The sequence below is a fragment of the Perca fluviatilis genome, chromosome 23 (assembly GCF_010015445.1).
Source record: "Perca fluviatilis chromosome 23, GENO_Pfluv_1.0, whole genome shotgun sequence".
In the NCBI taxonomy this organism is placed as follows: domain Eukaryota; kingdom Metazoa; phylum Chordata; class Actinopteri; order Perciformes; family Percidae; genus Perca; species Perca fluviatilis.
In genome coordinates this window covers 28,822,474-28,848,015 of record NC_053134.1, presented here as the reverse complement: position 1 = coordinate 28,848,015, position 25,542 = coordinate 28,822,474, and the positions used below count along the sequence as shown (strand labels likewise).

Genomic DNA, 25,542 nt, shown 5'->3' with positions numbered 1-25,542 from the left:
TGAGTGTCAGCAAAAAGGTAATTTAAGTCATCTTTCATCACAAACCCATCACAGACTCTCAGGCTGCATACTGCACCAACAAACAAAATGGAACTAATCCTCATGACAGAAATTTAGAGGTCAACATGACCAGATATTTCTTATTTGCTTTCATCCAAACATGCCTTAGCTGCGGGGTTGATCAAAGAGTAAAAGGAAACGAGCTGAATTGAGATCGGCCCCGGCTTTCACGCGTGGGCGCGAAATCCTAACACTGAACCACCAATGCTTACCTCGCGAAATGTACAAATGTACAACAACTCTACGCATGGCCACATCATGTTTTCATGAGTGTCAGCAAAAAGGTAATTTAAGTCATCTTTCATCACAAACCCATCACAGACGTCTCGGGCCGGCATACTGCACCAACAAACAAAAATGGAACTAATCCTCATGACAAGCCATATGAGGTCAACATGGCCAGAAATTCGTTACGCGCCTTCATACAAAACATGCCTTAGCGCGCACGGTTTGATTCCAAATAGCAGTAAAGGAAAGCTGCATTGGCCAGGAATCGGACCCCAGGCTACGTCTCGGTAGGCGGAATTCTACCACTGAACCACCGATGCTTACCTGCAGTGAAAATGTACCACGCGAACCCGTCTTGTATGGCCACATCATGTTTTCATGAGTGTCAGCAAAAGCAAGTAATTTAAGTCATCTTTCATCACAAACCCATCACAGACTCTCAGGCTGCATACCTGCACCAACAAACAAAATGGAACTAATCCTCATGACAGAAATTTAGAGGTCAACATGACCAGATATTTCTTATTTGCCTTCATCCAAACATGCCTTAGCTGCGCACGGTTTGATTCCAAATAGCAGTAAAGGAAAGCTGCATTGGCCGGGAATCGGACCCGAGTCTCACACGTGGCAGGCGAGAATTCTACCACTGAACCACCAATGCTTACCTCCAGTGAAAATGTACCAATGCGATCCACTTGTCTGCATGGCCACAACATGTTTTCATGAGTGTCAGCAAAAAGGTTGTAAAAGACCACTTCTGAGTTTTAATGTGTTGTGGAGTTAATGAATAAAATGGGAAAATATTTGTATATGATTGACCGGAAATTCTGTGTACCCGCAATGTTGAAATGTGTCCTTTTAGTGGCACCGTAGTTTTTTTTGCACAATGGGAGATGAGCTTTGAAAGGTAGCTGGCAGGTGTGAATGGCTCACAGCTGTTTGTGTCTACAGATTTTATCTGAGATTTTGTTTCTTTATGAACTTTGAAAACTTGCCGCCCGTTTCATGACGGAAGAAAGGACGATCGTTATTGTTTGCATTCCTTGGGAGCGCAGCGAAGTACGATGGGTTTCCATTCATAGTAATTTAGAATTTGTTTGGACGCGTTTGTATAGTCTATTTTGCTGCGTAATTAATGTTTGTAATCCTAAATGTTTGTTTGTTCACGTAATGAGTTTTGTATCCGTGAAAAACATATGTGTGAAATGTTTGTCTTTATGTTTTCAATACAGTTTTCACGGTGCTAAGGTGATGATGAATTAACGAATGCTGAACGTCATGCTGGACTGCAAATCAAATAAAAGAGCGCCTTATGCATCAGTCGGACTCTCGTTTTTGGATCCAAGGGCTGTAACAGTGAAAACCTCGACGCTATATCCGGAGTTGCCTGCTATGCTGCATGCCTTTTCGTTCTGGGAGTTGCCGACGTTGTTCCACGCATACAGGCAAGGTCGATTGGTAGCAAGCTTAATAACAGAGACTTCTTCGATGCGGTGAGAGACTCTTGTCAAGAAAAGAAAAAAGGGAAATTGAACTGTCTGCCTATATGGCCATATCCTGATTGATCTTTTGTTTGTGAATGAACTGTGTGCTAAATATCTGAAATGGTTGCATGTATGAAATGTTTGATTTATTTTCACTCTTAAAACTTGTGAAATGTGATGAAATTGTATGGTAAAGAGCCTTACATCTCGAAAGTTAATTTCAGCCACTCTATTTCTTATTAAGCTCTCTTGAATATTTAAAGTGCCTTGGTGTTGCATTATCATTTTGAGTGCGCCTATCTTAATATTTGAGGTGAGCAGTACTAGGCTACGCAGCCCTCTTATAACAGCTTCCTGAATTACTCAAATCTAGTCATACATTAATAGCGATACAAACATGTCTGTGTCAGGAGGAAAGGAAAAGTCCACTGAAGAGAAAGATTTAAGCACTGATAATGAACCTTCAACAGAAGAGAAATCTAGAGGCCCAGAAGAAAGGGTCTCTCGTGAACGAAAGGCTACAGAAAAGGGCAAACAAATGCGTGAAGAGGAAGCTAAAAGGCACGTAAAAGCATTTTTGAGAGCCTATGAATCTTGGAAGCAGATAGCACGAAGCTAGAACTAGGCTCAAGAAATTCTGTTTGAAGTGAGGATCTCAACAAAAATAAACCAACAAGTTCAGAGTGGATATGACCGTGTAAATCAAAATTATGAGCCACTTCAACGCAAATCTCTTGGAATGCGTAGAGATTGTGCAAAAGTTGGATGCTTGTAATACACTGACAACAGAGATATGTGACCTTGTGAGTAACGGCTGGATGTAGGCCTAGTTCAAGAGACCTTTAAAGAGGAAGCTGAAAAGGAGAGAGTGCGAATGATCTTAAGTGCGGATGAATATAAATCTGTCTTTGGTGGGACAAACACTGAAAGTGTTACTTCAGAAGAATCCATCAAATTAGATAACCAGTCAATTACAAGCTCTAAGGCTTCTAGTGGGCGAGCAGATGCCGAAGCAGATCTTGCAGCTAAGCTAGAACAAGCAAAGTCGATGGAAGAGTTACAAGTTCAACAGACCAAACTTATTAAGTTGGAAAGTGAATGGAAACTCCATGAGTCACAAATGATGATACAAATAAGAGAAGAGAAACAAGCAGAAGTGGAGCTGAAGTTAGAGGAGGAGAAAACAAAGCTAAGAATGTTGCAAGCAAGCGTGGATGTGAAAGTGGCTGCAGCTCGAGTTAGAACATACAATAAACTGGAAGGTGATGTGGAGAACTTGGTAAGAGAACCTAATACAGCCCTCCGCCGTCAGAACCACTCCAGTTATGTATTCAAACAGACAGTTCCAATCGCAACCATCATCTCAGAGTGTAACAGCCAACTTAGCTGAAGCAATTGCAAGCTCATTAAGTCTAAATCGTCTGCCTGTTCCTGAACCAACCATGTTTGCTGGTGATCCTTTGAAATTTGTTGACTTACTTGATGTCGTTCACAACTCTAATTGACAGGAAACCTATCTCCGCTGGTGAAAAAATGCTCTATTTGAAAAGCTACCTCACAGGAGAGGCAAGGAAAGCTGTGGAAGGATTCTTTTACGGAGTTCTGAGGATGCATATGAAAGTGCTTGGGCAGTTTTAAAGGACAGGTAACCGGAAATCCATTTATTGTGCAGAAAGCGTTTTCTGAGACAAGCGATTTAAAATGGCCTAAGATTAGTCCTAATGATTCTCTGGCACTGTGTGGAATCTATGCCCCACGTTAAAGGGTTGGCCATTTTAAATGATTGTGAGGAAAATCATAAGCTCTTGAAAAAATTACCGGACTGGATGTTACGTAAATGGAGCCGAATTGTAGTAGAACAGCTTGATGCATCTGGAGATTATCCAACCTTTGAACACTTTACTAAATTTGTGCTGAAGGAAGCCCGATAGCCTGTAATCCCATCACTTCTTCCCTTATTCCTGAGCTCTAGCTCAGTAGATGAAAGGTTCCCCAAAGGGGCAAAGGGCCCTCAGTACAAGTGCCCAAACAAAATATCATGCATTTAAGTCAGAAAGCTGCCATGCCCTGTCTGTAAGGATGAATTGTACCGCACCGCGCAAGTGCCCAGTCTTTGCTGCCAAGCCTATGGGAGAAAAAAGGCATTTATACATCAAAATTATTTATGCTTTGGATGTTTGCGTAAGGGACATATAACTAAAGATTGCAAAACAACACATGTCTGCGGAGTGTGTAGCCGACGCCATCCAACCTGTTTGCATGAAGAGAGATCCGGTGAAACGTCAAAGAGAAGCTTCACTTCTGGTTCCAAAGAAGGACAAGAAAATCAGGAAGTCCACAAAGTTTTGTCTCATGTAGTAACTCAGAATGCTTTTGCTTCCCCAAGTATTGTCCCAGTTTTTTGTCATCAGTGAAAGAACCTCAGAAGGAAATTCTTACATATGCTCTTCTTGACACACAGGCGATTCATCTTTTGTCTTGGAAGACCTTGTCAGAGAGCTGGACGTAGTTTCTCAACCATTACAGTTGAAGCTTAGCACACAATACTGCTGTGGACAGCGGTTATAGCCAGCCAAAGTGTGTGTGGTTTGCAAGTTCGAAGTTTTCATTCTGACAACTGCATACAGTTACGGCAAGCATACAATACGTGACTTTATTCCTGTTGATAAGTCTTGCATACCAACCAGGAACACAGCGTCACAGTGGCCTCACCTTAAACATCTTGTAAATAAGATGCCATCCCTTCAAGAATGTGAAGTGGGACTATTGATTGGCTATGACTGTCCTTCAGCTTTGGCCCCCTTGAGGTCATCAACGGAGGTGAGAATGAACCATTCGCACAGAAGACAGAGCTAGGGATGGAGTATCATAGGGGCAGTTAATCCCCACTTGGATAGGCATGGAACAAAGTCAAAGTATATTGGCGTATGCAGTGAAAGAGTTGCCAGTTCCATCAGCCGCTGATGTCTTAAAAGTTCTGGAGTCTGACTTCAGCGAGAGGAATTCTGAGGGAAAAGGTGTCTCACAAGATGATGTGCACTACGAAGCACATTATCCCTCTGCAGCGGCATTTGTCGAAAATAGTTTCTACGTCGATGATGGGCTAGTGAGTGTTCCCACAGTTGAGGATGCCTGTAAACTGATAGTTGAAGCACAAGAGTTGTGCAAGAGAGGAGGATTACGACTCCACAAATTCAACCCAATGAAATTGAGGCTCTTCATTGTGTTGAGGCATCCGAAAGGGCGTCAAGGGTCGAACGCCTTGACCTCAACCCTGATTCAGTGTCAGTGGAACATGCACTGGGTATTCAATGGCTCATTGAAAGTGATTGTTTCAGTTTTAATATAACCTTGAAAAGACAAGCCAGACACACGCCGGGCGGCATTCTATCGGTCATAGCTTCATTGTATGATCCCTCTGGGCTTTGTGGCCCTTCGTTCTGAGTGGAAAGTGCATTCTCCAGGAACTATGTGCCGGAGCATTGGATGGGATGATCTGCTGCCTGAGGACTCTTATGCCTACGGTGGGAGGAATGGAAGGCTGGTCTACAAGGCCTGAGAAGAGTCCCGATTCCAAGATGTTATCATCCACAAAACTTTGGCAAGATTGTGAGTGTAGAATTGCACCACTTTGCAGATGCCAGCAGTATAGCCTAACGGGAGCATGTTCTTACCTTCGATATAGAGAACAACCGAACAAAGTTCACTGCAGTTTTGTCATGGCAAAGGCTAGGGTTGCACCATCAAAGATCACAAGCATTCCCTTGTGGAAACTTTCAGCTGCTGGTGGTTGCAGCCAGAGTTAGTGTTCAGCTGAAATCAGAGCTAAACATGAAGATTGATGAAGAATTCTTCTGGACAGATTCTCAAGTCACTCTAGCATACATCAATAATGAAGCACGGAGATTTCACATATTTGTGGCCAATCGTGTCCAGCTTATAAGAGAATGCAACCAACCGGGCCAGTGGCATTATGTTGATACAGAAGAAAACCCAGCTGATCACGCCTCTAGGGGACTCCGTGCATCAGACATTCTGTTAACAACGCGTACATCGGGCCCTGAATTTTTGTGGAAGGAAGAGGTTTATTCGGAACCTACTTGCGACCCGACTTGTTGGTTGGTGACCCAGAGGTCAAAACCATTCAGGCCTTTGCCATAAGAGTGGAATGATTGCACAAACATGTTGGATCGTCTGTCTAGGATATCCTCTTGGACAACACTCCTTAAGGTAGTGGCGAGAATTGAGAGACTGGCGTCTGGACTAAAGTGTCAAACTGATGTTGCGTGACTGTCGGAGAGCGTGCGTGCTGCCAAAGTGGTGATAAAGCTTGTTCAACAGCACGAATTTAGTGATATAAGAGGTAACCTTGGAACAGGAGAAAGTCTTCCACTGTCCAGTCCCCTTTTTTGCCTTGATCCCATTCTTAAAGAGGGCATACTTTGTGTTGGTGGAAGACTGAAACATTCATCTCTTAGTGAAGAATTTAGGCACCCACGCATTCTACCCAAAGATAGCCATATCACCCAGCTTGTTTTGTCACATTATCATTCTCAAGTATGCCACCAAGGTCGAAGTCAAACCCAAATGGAGCTTAGAGCAAATGGATTCTGGATCATGAGTTGCAGCAAGTTGGTTGCGAAGCTGATACACAAGTGTGTTCAATGCAGGAAGCTGGAGGCGTCCAGTAGAAGAACAGCGTATGGCTGATCTGCCTAAAGAGCGTTGAAGCATCTGCCCCGTTTACATACTGCGGAATGGACTGCTTTGGACCGTTCGTCATTAAAAGGTGTCGAAAGGAGTACAAGAGGTACGGCTTGATATTCACCTGCTTCTATTCTCGAGCCGTCCACATCGAAATGTTAGAAGATCTATCCACTGACTCTTTTATCAATGCCTTACGGTGCCTCATCAGCCTAAGAGGTGGAGTGCGCCAACTCTACAGTGATCAAGGCAGGAATTTCATAGGAGCTAAGAATGAATTGAGAGAAGCACTTAAACAGTGTAACAATCAGGCTTTGGAAATGTTTCTGGCTGGGAATCGGTGCGAGTTGGTGTAAAATGCCCCATCAGCAAGTCATGCCGGTGGAGTTTGGGAGCGTCAAAATACGCATCATTGAAGTGTGTTGGATGCTACTTTGGCTCAAAGTCTAGGTAGGCTTGATGATTCCTCCCTGAGAACACTCTTTACCGAGGCCATGGCTATTGTTAACAGCCGCCCATTAACAGTAGATGGAATGAATGATCCCAACTCTGTTGAACCTTTAACCCCTAATCATCTAATCCTAATGAAGTCAAAGATAGCTCTTCCACCTCCAGGAAAGTTTGAGAAAGAGGATGTATACTGTACAAAGCGATGGCGTCGAGTTCAATATTTGATTGAGCAGTTCTGGAGTCGATGGAAAAGGGAGTACCTTCAGAACATTTCCACACCGACAGAAGTGGCATGTGGCCAGGCGCAATCTCAGAGTGAACGATGTGGTCATTATAAAGGAAGACATCCTCCCAAGGAACCAGTGGCAGTTGGCGTAGTAGTGGAAACATCTACGGATGATGATGGCTTAGTGCGAAGAGTGAAAATAAGAGTTGGAGAACAGAAATTAGGAAAGTCTCCATCTAAACATTCTGTCATTGAGAGGCCTATTCAAAAGTTAGTGCTGCTTCTTGAAAGTGAATAGTCAGAAAGACTCACGCATAGAGACACACGCATAATTCATCAGATTAGCACAACTCTATGCTTATTTGCACAATGGTCCAATATTGTGATAGTAACAAGTCTATGTAACTTTTAGAATCATGTATGATTTATTTTGGTATTATAATTATCATGACATGATTGGTGGGAGTGTAAAAGACCACTTCTGAGTTTTAATGTGTTGTGGAGTTAATGAATAAAATGGGAAAATATTTGTATATGATTGACCGGAAATTCTGTGTACCCGCAATGTTGAAATGTGTCCTTTTAGTGGCACCGTAGTTTTTTTTGCACAATGGGAGATGAGCTTTGAAAGGTAGCTGGCAGGTGTGAATGGCTCACAGCTGTTTGTGTCTACAGGATTTTTATCTGAGATTTTGTTTCTTTTATGAACTTTGAAAACTTGACGCCCGTTTCATGACGGAAGAAAGGACGATCGTATGTTGTTTGCATTCCTTGGGGAGCGCAGCGAGGTACGATGGGTTTCCATTCATAGTAATTTAGAATTTGTTTGGACGTTTGTATAGTCTATTTTGCTGCGTAATTAATGTTTGTAATCCTAAATGTTTGTTCACGTAATGAGTTTTGTATCCGTGAAAACATATGTGTGAAATGTTTGTCTTTATGTTTTCAATACAGTTTTCACGGTGCTAAGGTGATGATGAATTAACGAATGCTGAACGTCATGCTGGACTGGCAAATTAAATAAAAGACGCCTTATGCATCAGTCGAGACTCTCGTTTTTGGATCCAAGGGCTGTAACAAAGGTAATTTGAGTCATCTTTCATCACAAACCCATCACAGACTCTCAGGCTGCATACATACTGCACCAACAAACAAAATGGAAGTAATCCTCATGACAGATATTTAGAGGTCAACTTGACCAGAAATTAGTTATTTGCCTTCCTCCAAACATGCCTTAGCTGCATAAGGTTTGATTCCAAATACACTGTAAAACCTAACAGCCCATCTTAATAATAGAAGTAATTTAACATAACTTAAACCTCCCAAGAAGTTGGAGTGACTCATTCACATGAATTTTACCTGACTCAAAAATGAATTGTTGAAGTAATAACTGAGTTGTTTTGAGTAAACTTAAATTTGTGGGAAAGTTTAAGTATTGGTAATATGATTCCAGTTTGTTCAATTTACTTATTATTATTAAGTCCTGCTTTTTCAATTTTGATGTTCAAAAAAAATCATCATATTGCGCCCATATTGTGGATATTAAATACAGTAAAGCTTAAGTTAAAAGTATAATTAAAGCTAAAATAAATGGAAAATGGCAGTTTATAGACCATAGAGCATTTAATTATGTCTTAAATACCATCAAGCCAGACAAAGATTGATGTCACAACTTGGTGAAAACCAGATGACATTAAATTGACATGATATACTGCATTTTTGTTTTCTTTTTTGAAGATAAATGGGTTATTAAAAAGAATTTAAGAAAGTGTAGGTTGACCTCTTGATCCACACTCCAGTCCAGATGGTGGCGGTAATGCACCAAAAAGCTGGTTGCCAACCGCCATACAAAAAAAGAAGAAGAAGAAGAAGATGACTATGAGCAAAGAACTTCTAATATATGTAGACCGGCTTTGCTATGAGCACAAAGCGCCAAAAGGTTTAGTTCATCTCGGGTGGTTAAGGTTAGGGTTAGGGGATTGGTCAGGAGATAGGACCTGTACACTTAAGAATGGACTCCTGGCCAATAGTAGTGTGTGAATGCTATTGAAGGGCGGGTCTTGTCGGTCCCGCAGCGCTAAACAGAGAAGACGTGACAGGTTCCACCTGTTTGCACACGGCACTGGAATAACGGCGAAGCTCGGAACGAACGGCCTCTTGCACTGCTGCTGTGTGTGTTTGCTGCTGACATATTTTTTTGCTGCAGGACACCGCTACACTTTTGTCTTCCACGCGAGGTAATGTTCTGTTATTTTATTAATCTTTCTGGTTTGCAAACTGTTTGTCATGCTGTTTGAATTGTGACGTTACTAAGTTAGCTAACATGCCAGTTGTGCAAATATGCACTAGCTTGCACTAAGTACTACTTTAGTGGTTCAGAAAAAACTTTTACTTGAAAAAAACTGTTACTTGGATGTCGCTTTCAAACTTGACGTTAAGTTGGCTAGCTAAGTAACATTAACGTTAGTTTGTGAAAGTTTTGTGTTAACGTTAGCAAACTATGTTGGCTTGCTAGCTACTAATATGCCTTTTTTCTTATTTCGGTTAGCAAAGTAATGTTAAGGCTATCTTAAACGTAACGTTAACTGATGTAACATTAATATAAACTCGGGTATAAACGGGGTTGCCGCTCACAGGCTGCTGCTAATTAACACACTTACACCCAATTACTCTTAAGTCCAATTCGATCCCTCCACAGCGGTTATAAGACATGTTCCTTAAGTGGTGAAAAACTTTGACAAACGTGGGCAAACTGACTGTTGTAATTTTTTTTGTTGTTGTTGTTGACTGGTACAAATCATGTGGAAATGTAAATTGTGTGTTTTTTTTCTAGTGCCTTAAAAATACAGTTATTGAGACATTACAGACTATCATGGCTAGTATTCCACAATTTAACCTTTAACTTGCCTGTATAACAACTGCATGTGTACATTTAGCACTTATAACTCATTGAAGGTACATTTGTCAAGAGTACATTCTGAGAAGAGTGGTAGGTAGAGACAACAGTGATTTGACTATAAATCTGGCTTTTCATTAACCTGTGTGTGATATGTTTTTTTTTTGTGTGACCAAACTGAGCAGGGCTGGCATTAAGGATGTTGCTGTGAATGCAGGACAGTGCAGCAGGACCTATCCAGAAGGTGCAGCATCCAGGGCCAACATCAAAAGACCCAGAAGAGTAGAAATAAACTTCTGCCCAATTATCCCCAAGGAGTAACTAAGGACACACTGGACAACCAGAGGCTTGAGATGGTGGAGCAGTTCAAGAAGACAGTGATTGATGGAGACATGATTATGATCCATCAACATATGCAGTGCACCTTTGCGCTCAGGCATGAAGAAATTGTGATTTCAGCTCCTCCCATTGCTGAACTGAAAGACAGATGGCCTGCACTCTTTTGTGAAGCCCAAGTGAGTAAAAACTTAAAAAGTTGACAAGACACATATTGTCAGTCATGATTGCAGCACTATTTGATCTGGATAAAGAGCTTAAAATTGTTAGCGTTAACATGGTTTGTCTATTTGTCTAAAAAAAACAGTCTTACAGTCTTATGTGGCTTAAAGTTAATGTAGTTGATTTAAAAAAAAAAAAAGAAATTGTGCTTTTGTTTTCTGTGCAGCTCTGCAGTGAATTCCACAGGATCACCAATCAAAATCTACTGTATTCCTTATTTGCTGCACTTGACAAGTACACACCTCAGCTACTCTGCAAAAAGAGGAAGAATGGAAGTTTTGGCAAAAAGATACAAAACGTTTTGATGGCATATGAGGAACAGGTAAACATTTTTTTTTTTAATGCATTACATTGATGTTGAATGTGGACAGAACTGCAGACCCTAACGTGCATACCTTGTCTTTGTGCAACAGGACAAGAACAACATCGCTGCAGCTCGAACAGCAGCCCTGGCCGGCCTACCAATGTACTTAAAGGAGGATTCATCAGAGGTCTTCAAAACCTGCAAGGTATAGCTCAATACCTTCATCTATTTTGCAAAGAGAAATCACTGAACATAAAAATTAGAAACTGCCTTCTGCTGTGTTGCAATTCTCAAAATTATTTAATATTTACTGTGTAGTGTGACAGAGCGTTAAAAGGATGCCAGACTCTTCCACTTAATGAAATGGTACAGGTCTTTATTCTGAAGTAGCCTTAAGTAAATGATAAGAATGAGATATGGGGGGGGGAATAATTAATTAAATAGTTAAGTTTATTTTATATGAGCCCTCTGGTTGTATTGTGGATTTCTCTTTTTATATTAAGGCTGGCCAGAGTTGTTCATCAACATTATATAATTTACAGTCAGGCAGAAATGCTTCTAAATTCTATAATTCAGTTATATAAATATGGTTGACCCACATGTGAGTCTTGTATAAAAGTTGGTCAAGATTTTTAAAGACTATACTTTTAAGTGGTGTTCAGGTAAAAAAAAATGTTTTAAATTGCATAAAAATCAGGTCTCATCGACAGACACATTAAACAAATTATCTGTTCCCAAATTTGTAACAGAAGTTAAGTTTATAAAATAACTCAACACCATAGACCTCCTACTCATCTCTTTGTATTTTGTTTGTGCCTTTCTAAACTCAGAAAGCTTCTACATTAAGTCCAGATCAATGGGTTTTAAATGCTCAGGGTAGCCTTGATTATGTCTTGAAGCAGTTAAAAAGAGGAAATCTTATCTGTAAACCGATCACTTTATCAGATATTCTGAGCTAAACCTTGGTAACAAGTGAAGAACCCGGACTAGACCTAGACTTTTATGTGCGAAAAATCCCGATTTATCGTAACCTACTTTTCTAACTCCTCCTAGACTGCGACCGATCTGCACGAAACTTGGTAGGTAGCATCTCCAGACCAACCTGACAAAAAGTTATATATCAAAATAATATTTATTGGATAAAAATTGCACAAATTACGCCCAACCAAATTTGTTTTGCTAGCTACGAAAACACAAACTTTTTTTTTACACGTTAAATGTCGAAACGTAGGTACCTGAGCGCGTAGTCGCAAGCTTATCTGTCCCCTCTGAAAATTGACAGAGAGCGGTGTCTCCACACAAACCCACACCCCCAGAGGTGCGATCGGCGCGAAACTACGTCGGCTGTTTTGTTGAAGTCACAGTGAGTGATGCCGATAAAGTGGTTTCAAGTATGGTTACAGTTTTTAAAACTTCCACGCAGACAGCGTTTGCTGCGATATGATATTAAAAACAGTCACGGTGCTGCGGTTGACTTTACACTTCCTCTGAGACAAGCAGCAGGCTCAACAGTGCAGTCAGTTGCGCCCTGGTGACTGACTGACAGGCTGAGGTTGTAAGGCAAGGCAACTTTATTTCTACAGCTCCTTTCAGCAACAAGGCAACTCAAAGTGCTTTACATGAAACATTAAAGCGCAATTGAAAACGGTCATGATGAAAATACAACAGGCTAAACAAGTTACAGTGAGTAAGAAATTAATAATTATTCAATTTAATAGGTTGTAGGGATGGGTTTGGGAGGAGAGAGGAGGGTTTTATTTTTTATTTTGTTTAATTTCTTTAGAGTGTAACATATTCTTATAAAATAACATAATGTTCTAACTACACAGGATAAATAGGTTTTGAATTATTTTTACAACTGAAATAATTGTTTTGTAATTACAGAGGGAAAGTACAAAAAAAGTAACGTTATAATTTCAGGTATCTGTACCAATATTGGTTCAGAGAAAGGTACCCAACCCTAAGGGTAGTAGCCTAAACAATGCATGTTTAATTTTTAAGGTGAATTCATTGTAATTCTAGACTAGAGTTGGTATATTTTTTAAACATTTTGTTTACTGTCATGACAGCAATGGTGCCTTCTATGTTGCATCTTCAAAAGTGACACTGAATTGTACACATTGTAATTTCTGCATCTATTATCAAAGTATTTATTAGTAATACAGTGGAAATTAGTATAAATGTGAATATTTGGTTAGCATGTTGATTTACGGGTGTGTGCCCCAAAAAATTTTCTGGTTGTGCCCTAAAATTTTCAGTAGGGGGCCACTGTGCTCCTAGTGAAAAAAGTTAGTCGGAGCCTTGCAATGCAATCATCACAAAACTTGAGATTATTTTTCTACATGCCACTCTGTGGTTCTACACCAGATTTGTTGATGATCTGCCTTTAGGAGGCGCAATAATTGAGGTAGAAGTGTTTGGGCCTTTTACTCAGTGAATGGGAAATTTGCTATTGCATTTCACTACAGACTTTGGAGCTCGCGACTTAGGGAAATTTCCTGATTTTTGCCTCGCCGCCATCATGCTTTGGGTTCCGCTTTCGTGGGTTCCGTGTCCGGTAATCAGGGGGCGCTTGGGGAGGCTTGGACCCAATCATAACTGCTTTTGTAGTTCTAGTTTGATATTGCTTCTACCTGCATGTAAAAACAATGTTTTTTTTACATCATTAAGCTTTTTGTAAGCTTAATGATTTGTACAATTACAACTCCCGCACCCTGAACATGTATTCCCTTTGCAGGATGAGTTGGAGGCAAATCAGGATGGAGCAGTGGCTCTGGTGGTAGTGGTGAATGAAGAGGAGGTGCCTGCTGGAGTTCCCTTTGAAACTCACCATGTGTCATTTGTCCTTAAGGATCAGGTTGTAATGTCTCACAGATCTTGGACTGATTCAGTGGTGATTATGTTCGACTGATTTATGCCCTTCATTTAAGCTATCCGAGAAGCTAAGTGGCTTTCTTTGAGTTCATCCAGGTTGTGCTCCTTAAACCTTGATGGAAGAAAGCAGCTTAAACCTAAGTTACAAGCCTTGAGAAATGAGCTAGATTAAAGGTGTTAACATGCTCTTTTGTTGAAGGTCAGTGTTCTGAAAATTATCTTTTGGCTTGCATGCCAATTAGGGTGGGCATCGGGAACCGATTCCTACTTTGCGCGTTTCAAAATACAATGCCACCCGCGAATCGTTTCTATATTGGAATCGTTTGGAGGATTTGGTTTCAAATCTGATCACGGGTTCCAGATTTAACATGTGCAAGTTTTGGTTTCCGTAGTAGGGAAGCGCTTGTTGTGCTGCAGCCGTGCAGCACAGTAAGCGGAGTTCTAGTGTGGCTTTTTTTACATTTGAAAAAGCTGTAAAACTGCAAACCACCATTGAATCAAAATAAAACTTTCCTCTTATTTGTGAAAATAGGCATGTGACCCGTTTCAACTCCCCCACTCAAATCGAATCGGGAATCCGATAAGAACCGGATTCGAAAGGAAGAATCAGAATTGAATCAGAATCGTTAAAATCCAAACGATGCCCAAACCTAATGCCAAAACTGTTTCTGTTTTTAGATTTGTTTAAACAGATTCTGGTCTACACAATTACAACTGGGTTGGTTGGCTTTCTACTTAAGCTGTAGTGAGAAATGCGGGCAACGATTAATAATGTTGTAATGTTTTCAGTTTAAAGATATTTTGTACTAGATTTCTGTGTTAAAACAGATACTTCAACACAATTAGAGCTGGGTTGGTTGGCTTTCTACTTAAACTGTAGTGAGAAACATGGTCACTTTCAGTTTAAAGGTATTTTTGTACTAGATTTCTGTGTTGAAACAGATTACTTGTCCACACAATTACATCTGTGTTGGTTTGCTTTCTACTCAAGCTGTAGTGACAAACACGGGCACTAATTAATATTGTAATGTTTTCAGTTTAAAGGTATTTTTGTGCCAAAATAAAAACATAAAAAAATATAGTATTTTATTTTTATGTGTGTTCATTATTTCGGCAGTTTTCGCTATTTCTTAAAGGGCTTTGAGTATTAATGTTTTATCATTGTTATTCAGCATTCAACTAAATAAATAGTTGAAGTTGTGTCAGACAATTGTGTTTATATTGTGTTAATGCCACTTAAAAGGTTTAAGGCAATCAGTTTCCTCAAATTAATTGAGTAGCCACAACTAATTTTAAGGTTGTCACAACTAATACATAATAATTTTCTTTAGTGGAAATGAACTGAGTAAATGATACTTAAGTGGTAACATTTGTATAAAGAAGATGGATTTAAGTTAGTCGTACTTGAATCAGATAAATTATATTAACATATTTTTAATAAGTTTGGAGGAATGCAACATTTGAGTGAAAAATACTTGATAGATAGAAGTTATATAAACTGAATGGAATTAGTACTATTAACTTTATCTACCCAAGTCATCTAAACAATAAATAATTGAGTTACTTGGACACAAATCAAATATTTGTTTATGCTTAAATTGTTTGAGTTAATAAACTTAAATTATTTAAGGCAATCGGTTTCCTCAAACGGTTTGAGTTGAACTAACTCATCAGGTTTTACAGTGTAGCAGTAAAGGAAAGCTGCATTGGCCGGGAATCAGACCCCGGCCTGCTGCGTGGCAGACTAGAATTCTACCACTGAACCACCCATGTTTACCGCGGGTGAAAATGTACCAATGCGAACCACCTGTCTGCATGGCCACATCATGTTTTCATGAGTGTCAGCAAAAAGGAAATTTAAGTCATCTTTCATCACAAACCCATCACAGACTCTCAGGCTGCATACTGCACCAACAAACAAAATGGAACTAATCCTCATGACTAAAACCTATAGGTCAACATGAGCAGAATTGAGCGGTTTGCCTTAAAACAAACATGCCCTAGTTGCGCAAGGGTTGATTCCAAATATCAGTAAAGGAAAAATGCATTGGCCGGGAATCGGACCCGGGCCTCCCGCGTGGCAGGCGAGAATTCTACCACTGAACCACCAATGCTTTCCGCGGGTAAAAACGTACCAATGTGAACCACCTGTCTGCATGGCCACATCATGTTTTCATGAGTGTCAGCAAAAAGGTAATTTAAGTCATCTTTCATCACAATACTCCATCACAGACCGTCAGACTGCATACTGCACCAAGAAAGAAAATGGAACTAAACCTTATGACTGAAACCTAGAGGTCAACATGACCAGAATTCTGTACGGTTTGCCTTAAAACAAACATGCCCAAGTTGCGCAAGGGTTGATTCCAAATATCAGTAAAGCAAAAATGCGTTGGACAGAATTGTTCCCGGAGACTCCCACATGCTAGGTTAGAAATCTACCACTGAAAATACCAATGCTTACCGCTGGTGAAAACGTACCAATGAGAACCACCTGTCTGCATGGCCACATCATGTTTTCATGAGTGTCAGCAAAAAGGTAATTTAAGTCATCTTTCATCACAAACCCATCACAGACTCTCAGGCTGCATACTGCACCAACAAACAAAATGGAATTAATCCTCATGACAGAAATTTAGAGGTCAACTTGACCAGAAATTTGTTATTTGCCTTCCTCCAAACATGCCTTAGCTGCACACGGTTTGATTCCAAATAGCAGTAAAGGAAAGCTGCATTGGCCGGGAATTGGACCCAGGCCTCCCGCGTGGCAGGCGAGAATTCTACCACTGAACCACCAATGCTTTCCGCGGATGTTCAGAGGACATTTTTTTCACAAAGAGAGAACAACCTTGGAGCGGAGAATACGCAATTAATTTGTTCCCACCCAAAAAGCCACACCCACTGCCATCCGAAGCGCTGGCACTTGGAGGCGTCTCACATAAATTTTCACAGCGTACAGCAAAGCTGCAACTTCCTGGACAAAATGCTAAAGGAACCGGAAGGCCTCAAAATGTACAGTACCAGCGGCTCCAACGTTGGAAATCTGCACATTGCAGCCCGTTTGAAACAGAAAGTCTCTTATTTTATTCTTCAACGTCACGATCAGGGGAGAGCGCGAACGCAGTCCCCCACTATCGCAAATTATGCAGTCGAGATTCCCACATTTGGGGAATTCGCACGGGTCAGCATAACCGGAGTGCAATGGTTAAGCCTCTCCCTGGGTAAACCACAGTCTTGATCATGGTATCTCCCCTGCCAGGTAAGTAAAGTTGGATGAGCCAGAGAAAGGGCCTTCATTCCCAGACACAAAACTCTGTGTGACGGTTTCTACAATGCATAATCCCAGAGTTCAGTGCTTTTAGCATTATCTCAGCTTGGCAAGCTGTTTCTGCATGTGAGAAAGCAAACCTGTTCCACAAAAGCCTTAAACCTAAGTATGCTAGCATTGGCAAAATGTTCAGAGGACATTTTTTGCACAAAGAGAGAACAACCTTGGAGCGGAGAATACGCAATTCATTTGGTCCCACCCAAAAAGCCACACCCACTGCCATCCGAAGCGCTGGCACTTGGCATTACTCCACATAAATGTTCACAGCGACAGCAAAGCTGCAATTCCTGGAGAAAATGCTAAAGCAACCGGAAGGCCTCAAAAAGTACAGTACGAGCAGCTCCAAAGTTGGAAATCTGCACATTGCAGCCCATTTGAAACCGAAAATCTCTTGTTTTATTCTTCAACGTCATGATCAGGGGAGAGCGCGAACGCAGTCCCCCACTACCACAAATTATGCAGTCGAGATTCCCACATTTGGGGAATTCGCACGGGTCAGCATAACCGGAGTGCAATGGTTAAGCCTCACCTTGGGTGAACCACCTTCTTGATCATGGTATCTCCCCTGCCAGGTAAGTATGAGTTGGATGAGCCAGAGAAAGGGGCTTCATTCCCAGACACAAAACTCTGTGTGACGGTTTCTACAATGCATAATCCCAGAGTTCAGTGCTTTTAGCATTATCTCAGCTTGGCAAACTGTTTCTGCATGTGAGAAAGTAAACCTGTTCCACAAAAGCCTTAAACCTAACCATGCTAGCATTGGCAAAATGTTCAGAGGACATTTTTTGCACAAAGAGAGAACAACCTTGGAGCGGAGAACACGCAATTCATTTGGTCCCACCCAAAAAGCCACACCCACTGCCATCCGAATCGCTGGCACGTGGCATTACTCTACATAAATGTTCACAGCGTACAGCAAAGCTGCAATTTCCTGGACAAAATGCTAAAGCAACCGGAAGGCCTCAAAATGTACAGTACCAGCGGCTCTAAAGTTGGAAACCTGCACATTGCAGCCCGTTTGAAATCGAATGTCTCTTGTTTTATTCTTCAACGTCATGATCAGGGGAGAGCGCGAACGCAGTCCCCCACTACCACAAATTATGCAGTCGAGATTCCCACATTTGGGGAATTCGCACGGGTCAGCATAACCTGGGTGCAATGGTTAAGCCTCGCCTTGGGTGAACCACCTTCTTGATCATGGTATCTCCCCTGCCAGGTAAGTATGAGTTGGATGAGCCAGAGAAAGGGGCTTCATTCCCAGACACAAAACTCTGTGTGACGGTTTCTACAATGCATAATCCCAGAGTTCAGTGCTTTTAGCATTATCTCAGCTTGGCAAACTGTTTCTGCATGTGAGAAAGTAAACCTGTTCCACAAAAGCCTTAAACCTAACCATGCTAGCATTGGCAAAATGTTCAGAGGACATTTTTTGCACAAAGAGAGAACAACCTTGGAGCCGGGAGAACACGCACCATTTGGTCCCACCCAAAAGCCACACCCACTGCCATCCCAATCACGCTGGCACTCGGCATTACTCTACATAAATGTTCACAGCGTACATAGCAAAAGCGGCAATTTCATGGAGAAAATACTAAAGCAACCGGAAGGCCTCAAAAAGTACAGTAATGAAGCAGCTCCAAAGTTGGAAATCTGCACATTGCAGCCCGCTTTGAAACCCAAAGTCTCTTGTTTTATTTTTCAACGCCATGACCAGGGTGAGCGAACGCAGTCCCCACTACCACAAATTATGCAGTCGAGTCCCTACATTTGGGGAATTCGCGACGTGGGCATAACCGGGTGCAATGGTTAAGCCTCGCTTTGGGTGAACCACCTTCTTGATCATGGTATCTCCCCTGCCAGGTAAGTATGAGTTGGATGAGCCAGAGAAAGGGGCTTCATTCCCAGACACAAAACTCTGTGTGACGGTTTCTACAATGCATACAAATCCCAGAGTTCAGTGCTTTTAGCATTATCTTAGCTTGGCAAGATGTTTCTGTATGTGAGAAAGCAAACCTGTTCCACACAAAAGCCTTAAACCTAACCATAGCATTGGCAAAATGTTCAGAGTATTTTTGCACAAAGAGAGAACAACCTTTGAGCGAGAGAACACGCCAATTCATTTGGTCCCACCCAAAAGCCACACCCACTGCCATCCGAATCGCTGGCACTTGGCATTACTCTACATAAATGTTCACAGCGTACAGCAAAGCTGCAATTTCCTGGAGAAAATGCTAAAGCAACCGGAAGGCCTCAAAAGTACAGTACGAAAGCAGCTCCAAAGTTGGAAATCTGCATATTGCAGCCCGCTTGAAACCAAAAAGTCTCTCTTGTTTTATTTTTCAACGTCATGAGGGGCGAGGGGGGTAGCCCCAACGCAGTCCCCACTACCACAAATTATGCAGTCGAGATTCCCACATTTGGGGAATTCGCGACGGTCAGCATAACCGGAGTGCAATGGTTAAGCCTCAACTTGGGTGAACCACCTTCTTGATCATGGTATCTCCCCTGCCAGGTAAGTATGAGTTGGATGAGCCAGAGAAAGGGGCTTCATTCCCCCGACACAAACTCTGTGTGACGGTTTCTACAATGCATAATCCCAGAGTTCAGTGCTTTTAGCATTATCTTTAGCTTGGCAAGATGTTTCTGCATGTGGAGAAAGCAAACCTGTTCCACAAAAGCCTTTAAACCTAACCATGTTAGCATTGGCAAAATGTCTAGAGGACATTTTTGCACAAAGAGAGAACAACCTTGAGCGGAGAACACGCAATTCATTTGGTCCCACCCAAAGAGCCAACCCACTGCCATCCGAATCGCTGGCACTTGGCATTACTCTACATAAATGTTCACGCGCGTACAGCAAAGCTGCAATTTCCTGGAGAAAATGCTAAAGCAACCGGAAGGCCCTTCAAAAGTACAGTACAAGTAGCTCCAAAGTTGGAAATCTGTATATGCCAGCCCGCTTGAAACCAAAAGTCTCTTGTTTTATTTTTCAACGGCCATGACTACAGGGGTGAGCGAACGCAGTCCCCACTACCACAAATTATGCAGTCGAGATTCCCACATTTGGGGAATTCCGCACGGTCAGCATAACCGGGTGCAATGGTTAAGCCTCGCTTGGGTGAACCACCTCTTGCATCATGGTATCTCCTATGCCAGGTAAGTATGAGTTGGATGAGCGGGAGAAGAGGGCTTTTCATTCCCAGACACAAAACTCTGTGTGACGGTTTCTACAATGCATTAATCCCAGAGTTCAGTGCTTTTAGCATTATCTTAGCTTGGCAAGATGTTTCTGCATGTGAGAAAGCAAACCTTGTTCCACAAAAGCCTTAAACCTAACCATGCAAGCATTGGCAAAATGTTCAGAGGACATTTTTGCCACAAAGAGAGAACAACCCTTGGAGAGGAGAACACGCAATTAATTTTGGCCCCAACCCAAAAGCCACACCCACTGCCATCCGAACGCTGGCACTTGGCATACTCTACATAAATATACTACAGCGTACAGCAAAGCTGCAATTTCCGGACAAAATGCTAAAAGCAACCGGAAGGCCTCAAAATGTACAGTACCAGCGCTCTAAAGTTGAAAACCTGCACATACTAAGCCCGCGAAATCGAAAGTCTCTTGTTTTATTCTTCAACGTCATGATCAGGGGAGAGCGCGAACGCAGTCCCCCACTACCACAAATTATGCAGTCGAGATTCCCACATTTGGGGAATTCGCACGGGTCAGCATAACCGGGTGCAATGGTTAAGCCTCACTTTGCGGAACCACCTTCTTGATCATGGTATCTCCCCCTGCCAGGTAAGTATGAGTTGGATGAGCCAGAGAAAGGGCTTCATTCCCAGACACAAAAACTCTGTGTGACGGTTTCTACAATGCATAATCCCAGAGTTCAGTGCTTTTAGCATTATCTTAGGCTTGGCAAGATGTTTCTGCGTGAGAAAGCAAACCTGTTCCACAAAAGCCTTAAACCTAACCATGTTAGCATTGGCAAAATGTTCAGAGGACATTTTTGCACAAAGAGAGAACAACCTTGAGCCGGAGAACACGCAACCATTTGGTCCCACCCAAAAGCCACACCCACTGCCATCCGAATCGCTGGTACTTGGGCATTATCTCTACATAAAGTACACAGCGTACAGCAAAGCTGCAATTTCCTGGAGAAAAGCTAAAGCAACCGGAAGGCCTTAAAAGTACAGTACGAAAGCAGCCCAAGTTGGAAATCTGCACATTGCAGCCCGCTTTGAAATCGAAAGTCTCTTTGTTTTATTCTTCAACGCCATGATCAGGGGAGAGAGCGAACGCAGTCCCCCACTACCACAAATTATGCAGTCGGAGACTTCCCACATTTGGGAATTCGCGACGGGTCAGCATAACCTGGGTGCAATGGAGTAAGCCTCGCCTTGGGTGAACCACCTTCTTGATCATGGTATCTCCCCTGCCAGGTAAGTATGAGTTGGATGAGCCAGAGAAAGGGCTTCATTCCCAGACACAAAAACTCTGTGTGACGGTTTCTACAATGCATAATCCCAGAGTTCAGTGCTTTAGCATTATCTCAGCTTGGCAAACTGTTTCTCAGTGAGAAAGCAAACCTGTTCCACAAAAGCCTTTAAACCTAACCATGCTAGGCATTGGCAAAATGTTCGGAGAGGACATTTTTGCAACAAAGAGAGAACAACCTTGAGCGGAGAACACGTAAATTCATTTGGTCCCACCCAAAGCCACACACCCACTGCCATCCGAATCGGCTGGCACGTTGGCATTACTCTACATAAAAATTCACAGCGTACAGCAAAGGGCTGCAATTTCTGGACAAAATGCTAAAGCAACCGGAAGGCCCCAAAATGTACAGTACCAGCGCTCTAAAGTTGAAACCTGGCACATTGCAGCCCGCTTGAAATCAAATGTCTCTTTGTTTTATTCTTCAACGCTCATGATCAGGGAGAGAGCGCTTAACGCAGTCCCCACTACCACAAATTATGCAGTCGAGATTCCTCACTATTTGGGGAATTCGCGACGGGTCAGCATAACCTGCGCAAGGTTAAGCCTCACCTTGGTGAACTACACCTTCTTGATCATGGTATCTCCCCTGCCAGGTAAGTATGAGTTGGATGAGCCAGAGAAAGGGGCTTCATTCCCAGACACACAAAACTCTGTGTGATCGGTTTCTACAATGCATAATCCCAGAGTTCAGTGCTTTAGCATTATCTCAGCTTGGCAAACTGTTTCTGCATGTGAGAAAGTAAACCTGTTCCGCACAAAAGCCTTAAACCTAACCATATGTTAGCAGGCATTGGCAAAATGTTCAGAGGACATTTTTTGCACAAAAGAGGAGAGAACAACCTTTGAGCCGGAGAACACGCAATTCATTTGGTCCCACCCAAAGCTACACCCACTGCCATCCCAATCGCTGGCACGTGCGCGATTACTTCCAACATAAATGTTCACAGTATTCAGCAAAGCGGCAATTTCATGGAGAAAATACTAAAGCAACCGGAAGGCCTCAAAAAGTACAGTAACGAGCAGCTCCAAAGTTGTGAAATCTGCAATATTGTAAGCCCGCTTGAAACCCAAAAGTTCTTTGTTTTATTTCTTTTCAACGCCATGACCAGGGTGAGCGTAACGCAGTCCCCACTACCACAAATTATAGTCGAGATTCCCACATTTGAGAATTCGACGGTCAGCATAACCGGTGCAATGGTAAGCTCGCTTGGTGAACCACCTTCTTGATATGGTATCCCCCGCCAGGTAAGTATGAGTTGGATGAGCAGAGAAAGGGGTTTCATTCCCAGACACAAAACTCTGTGACGGTTTCACAATGCATAATCCCAGAGTTCAGTACTTTAGCATTATCTTAGTTTGGCAAGATGTTTCTGCATGTGAGAAAGCAAACCTGTTCCACAAAAGCCTTTAAACCTAACCATGCTAGCATTGGCAAAATGTTCAGAGGACATTTTGCGAACAAAGAGAGAACAAACTTGGAGCGGAGAACACGCACCATTTGGTCCCACCCAAAGCCACCACCCACGTGCCATCCAATCGCTGGCACTTTGGCACACTCTACATAAATGTTCACAGCGCATACAGCAAAGCCGCAATTTCCTGGAGAAAATGCTAAAGCAACCGGAAGGCCTCAAAAGTACAGTGACGAAAGCAGAGTCCAAAGTTGTTGAAATCTGCATATTGCAGCCCGCTTGAAACCAAAAGTCTCTTGTTTTATTTTTCAACGTTGGCCAGACCAGGGGTGAGCCAACGCAGTCCCCACTACCACAAATTATGCAGTCAGATTCCTAACATTTGGGAATTCGCGACGGGTCAGCATAACCGGAGTGCAATGGTAAGTAAGCCCTCACCTTGTGAACCACCTTCTTGATCATGGTATCTCCCCTGCCAGGTAAGTATGAAGTGGATGAGCCAGAGAAAGGGGCTCATCCCAGACACAAACCTGTGTGATCGGTTTCACAATGCATAATCCCAGAGTTCAGTGCTTTAGCATTACCTCAGCCTTGGCAAACTGTTTCTTGCATGCGTGAGAAAGTAAACCTGTTCCACAAAAGCCTTAAACCTAACCATGTTAGCATTGGCAAAATGTTCAGGAGGACATTTTTGCACAAAGAGAGAACAACCTTGAGCGGAGAACACGCACCATTTGGTCCCACCAAAGCCATACACCCACTGCCATCCCAACGCTGGCACGCGGGTATTACTCTACATAAATGTTCACAGCGCATAAAGCAAAGCTGCAATCCTGGACAAAATGCTAAAGCAACCGGAAGGCTCTCAAAATGTACGAGAAAGTACCAGCGGCTCTAAAGTTGGAAACCTGCACATACTGAAGCTCCGCTTTGAAATCGAACGTCTCTTGTTTTATTCTCTTTTTCAACGGGCCAAGGTGATTAGAGAGCGCTAACCAGTCCCCCACTCACTACCACACAATTATGCAGTCGATTCCCACATTTGGGGAATTCTGCGACGGGTCAGCATAACCTGGGTGTAAGGTACGCCTCGCCTTTGGGTGAACCACCTTGATCATCATGGTATCTCCCGCTGCGGTGGGCATGAGTTGGAGAGCGAGAGAAGGGTTCACTCCCAACACAAAACTCTTGGGTTCTCAATGCATAATCCCAGAGTTCAGTGCTTTAGCATTATCTCTAGCTTGGCAAACTGCTTCTGCATGTGAGAAAGCAAACCTGTTCCACAAAAAGCCTTTAAACCTTAACCATGTTAGCATTGGCAAAAGATGTTCAGAGGACATTTTTGCACAAAGAGAGAACAACCTTTGAGCGAGAACACGCATTCATTTGGTCCCACCCAAAGCTACACCCACTCCATCCCAATCACGCGTTGGCACTCTGGTATTACTCTTACATAAATGGAAACTACAGTGCTACAGCAAAGCGGCAATTCTTTTATGGAGAAAATACTAAAGCAACCGAAGGCCTCAAGAAGTACAGTACGAGCAGTCCAAAGTTGGAATCTGCACATTGCAGCCCGCTTGAAACCCAAAGCCCTCTTTGTTTTATTTTTCAACCTATACCAGGGGGGATCCAGCCCACCTACACAAATACATGAGATCCATATGGAGAATTGAGGTAGTATTACAACGGGTGTAATGGGTTAAGTCTCGGCCTTTGGTGAACCACCTTCTGATCAAGATGGTATCTCCCCTGCCAGGTAAGTAAGGAGTTGGATGAGCTAGAGAAAGGGGTTCATTCCACACACAAAACTCTGTGCGGACGGTCTCTACAATGCATAATCCCAGAGTTCAGTGCTTTTAGCATTATCTTAGCTTGGCAAGATGTTTCTCTGCATGTGAGAAAGCAAACCTGTTCCACAAAAGCTCCTTAAACCTAACCATGCTAGAGCATTGGCAAAATGTTCAGAGGACATTTTTGCAACAAAGAGAGAGAACAACCTTGGAGCCGGAGAACACGCTAATTCATTTTGTCCCACCTAAAAGAACACACCCACTGCCACATCATCCGAATCGTGGCGAACACCTCTGGGACACTTCCTACATAAAAATACCATACAGCTGCGATAGCAAAGGCTGCACTTCTGGAGAAAATGCTAAAGGCAACCGGAAGGTCCCCAAAGTAATAGTACTTGTGCAGCTCCAAAGTTGTGAAATCTGCATTAATGGGTACAGCCCGCCTCGAAACCAAAAAGTCTCTTTGTTTTATTTTTCAACGCCATGACCAGGGTGAGGCGTAACGAATCCCCGCACTACCACAACATTATGCAGTCGAGACTCACATTTGGGAAATCGCGACCGGGTCAGCATTACAACCGGAGTGTAAATGGTTAAGCCCTCGCCCTTTGGTGAACCCACCTTCTTGATCGCGGTATCTGCTGCCAGGTAAGTATGAGTTGGATGAGCGCCAGAGAGAAGGGCTTCATCCCCAGACACAAACTCTCGTGACGGTTTC

General features: G+C 42.5%; 15 non-coding genes and 1 pseudogene across 15 annotated transcripts; all 16 read right to left on the bottom strand.

Moving 5' to 3' along the window:
* Positions 1–878: 878 nt before the first annotated feature.
* On the bottom strand, positions 879–949 carry trnag-gcc. Its single transcript has one exon. It is a non-coding gene; the product is annotated as a tRNA-Gly (tRNA).
* Positions 950–15,827: 14,878 nt separating this feature from the next.
* Positions 15,828–15,898, bottom strand: trnag-gcc. The gene has a single exon. It is a non-coding gene; the product is annotated as a tRNA-Gly (tRNA).
* Positions 15,899–16,514: 616 nt separating this feature from the next.
* trnag-gcc lies at positions 16,515–16,585 on the bottom strand. Its single transcript has one exon. It is a non-coding gene; the product is annotated as a tRNA-Gly (tRNA).
* Positions 16,586–16,887: 302 nt separating this feature from the next.
* Positions 16,888–17,051, bottom strand: LOC120553831. Its single transcript, XR_005638232.1, has one exon. It is a non-coding gene; the product is annotated as a U1 spliceosomal RNA (small nuclear RNA).
* A 477-nt stretch (positions 17,052–17,528) lies between these two features.
* LOC120553808 lies at positions 17,529–17,692 on the bottom strand. Its single transcript, XR_005638211.1, has one exon. It is a non-coding gene; the product is annotated as a U1 spliceosomal RNA (small nuclear RNA).
* Positions 17,693–18,172: 480 nt separating this feature from the next.
* On the bottom strand, positions 18,173–18,336 carry LOC120553820. The gene has a single exon (XR_005638221.1). It is a non-coding gene; the product is annotated as a U1 spliceosomal RNA (small nuclear RNA).
* Positions 18,337–18,822: 486 nt separating this feature from the next.
* LOC120553810 lies at positions 18,823–18,980 on the bottom strand. Its single transcript, XR_005638213.1, has one exon. It is a non-coding gene; the product is annotated as a U1 spliceosomal RNA (small nuclear RNA).
* A 489-nt stretch (positions 18,981–19,469) lies between these two features.
* Positions 19,470–19,632, bottom strand: LOC120553843. The gene has a single exon (XR_005638241.1). It is a non-coding gene; the product is annotated as a U1 spliceosomal RNA (small nuclear RNA).
* A 485-nt stretch (positions 19,633–20,117) lies between these two features.
* Positions 20,118–20,276, bottom strand: LOC120553811. The gene has a single exon (XR_005638214.1). It is a non-coding gene; the product is annotated as a U1 spliceosomal RNA (small nuclear RNA).
* A 483-nt stretch (positions 20,277–20,759) lies between these two features.
* On the bottom strand, positions 20,760–20,922 carry LOC120553855. The gene has a single exon (XR_005638250.1). It is a non-coding gene; the product is annotated as a U1 spliceosomal RNA (small nuclear RNA).
* A 477-nt stretch (positions 20,923–21,399) lies between these two features.
* On the bottom strand, positions 21,400–21,566 carry LOC120553809. Its single transcript, XR_005638212.1, has one exon. It is a non-coding gene; the product is annotated as a U1 spliceosomal RNA (small nuclear RNA).
* Positions 21,567–22,053: 487 nt separating this feature from the next.
* LOC120553812 lies at positions 22,054–22,217 on the bottom strand. The gene has a single exon (XR_005638215.1). It is a non-coding gene; the product is annotated as a U1 spliceosomal RNA (small nuclear RNA).
* A 504-nt stretch (positions 22,218–22,721) lies between these two features.
* LOC120553814 lies at positions 22,722–22,869 on the bottom strand (annotated as a pseudogene).
* Positions 22,870–23,351: 482 nt separating this feature from the next.
* On the bottom strand, positions 23,352–23,515 carry LOC120553813. Its single transcript, XR_005638216.1, has one exon. It is a non-coding gene; the product is annotated as a U1 spliceosomal RNA (small nuclear RNA).
* Positions 23,516–24,013: 498 nt separating this feature from the next.
* LOC120553816 lies at positions 24,014–24,173 on the bottom strand. Its single transcript, XR_005638218.1, has one exon. It is a non-coding gene; the product is annotated as a U1 spliceosomal RNA (small nuclear RNA).
* A 1,142-nt stretch (positions 24,174–25,315) lies between these two features.
* LOC120553815 lies at positions 25,316–25,480 on the bottom strand. Its single transcript, XR_005638217.1, has one exon. It is a non-coding gene; the product is annotated as a U1 spliceosomal RNA (small nuclear RNA).
* Positions 25,481–25,542: the final 62 nt, after the last annotated feature.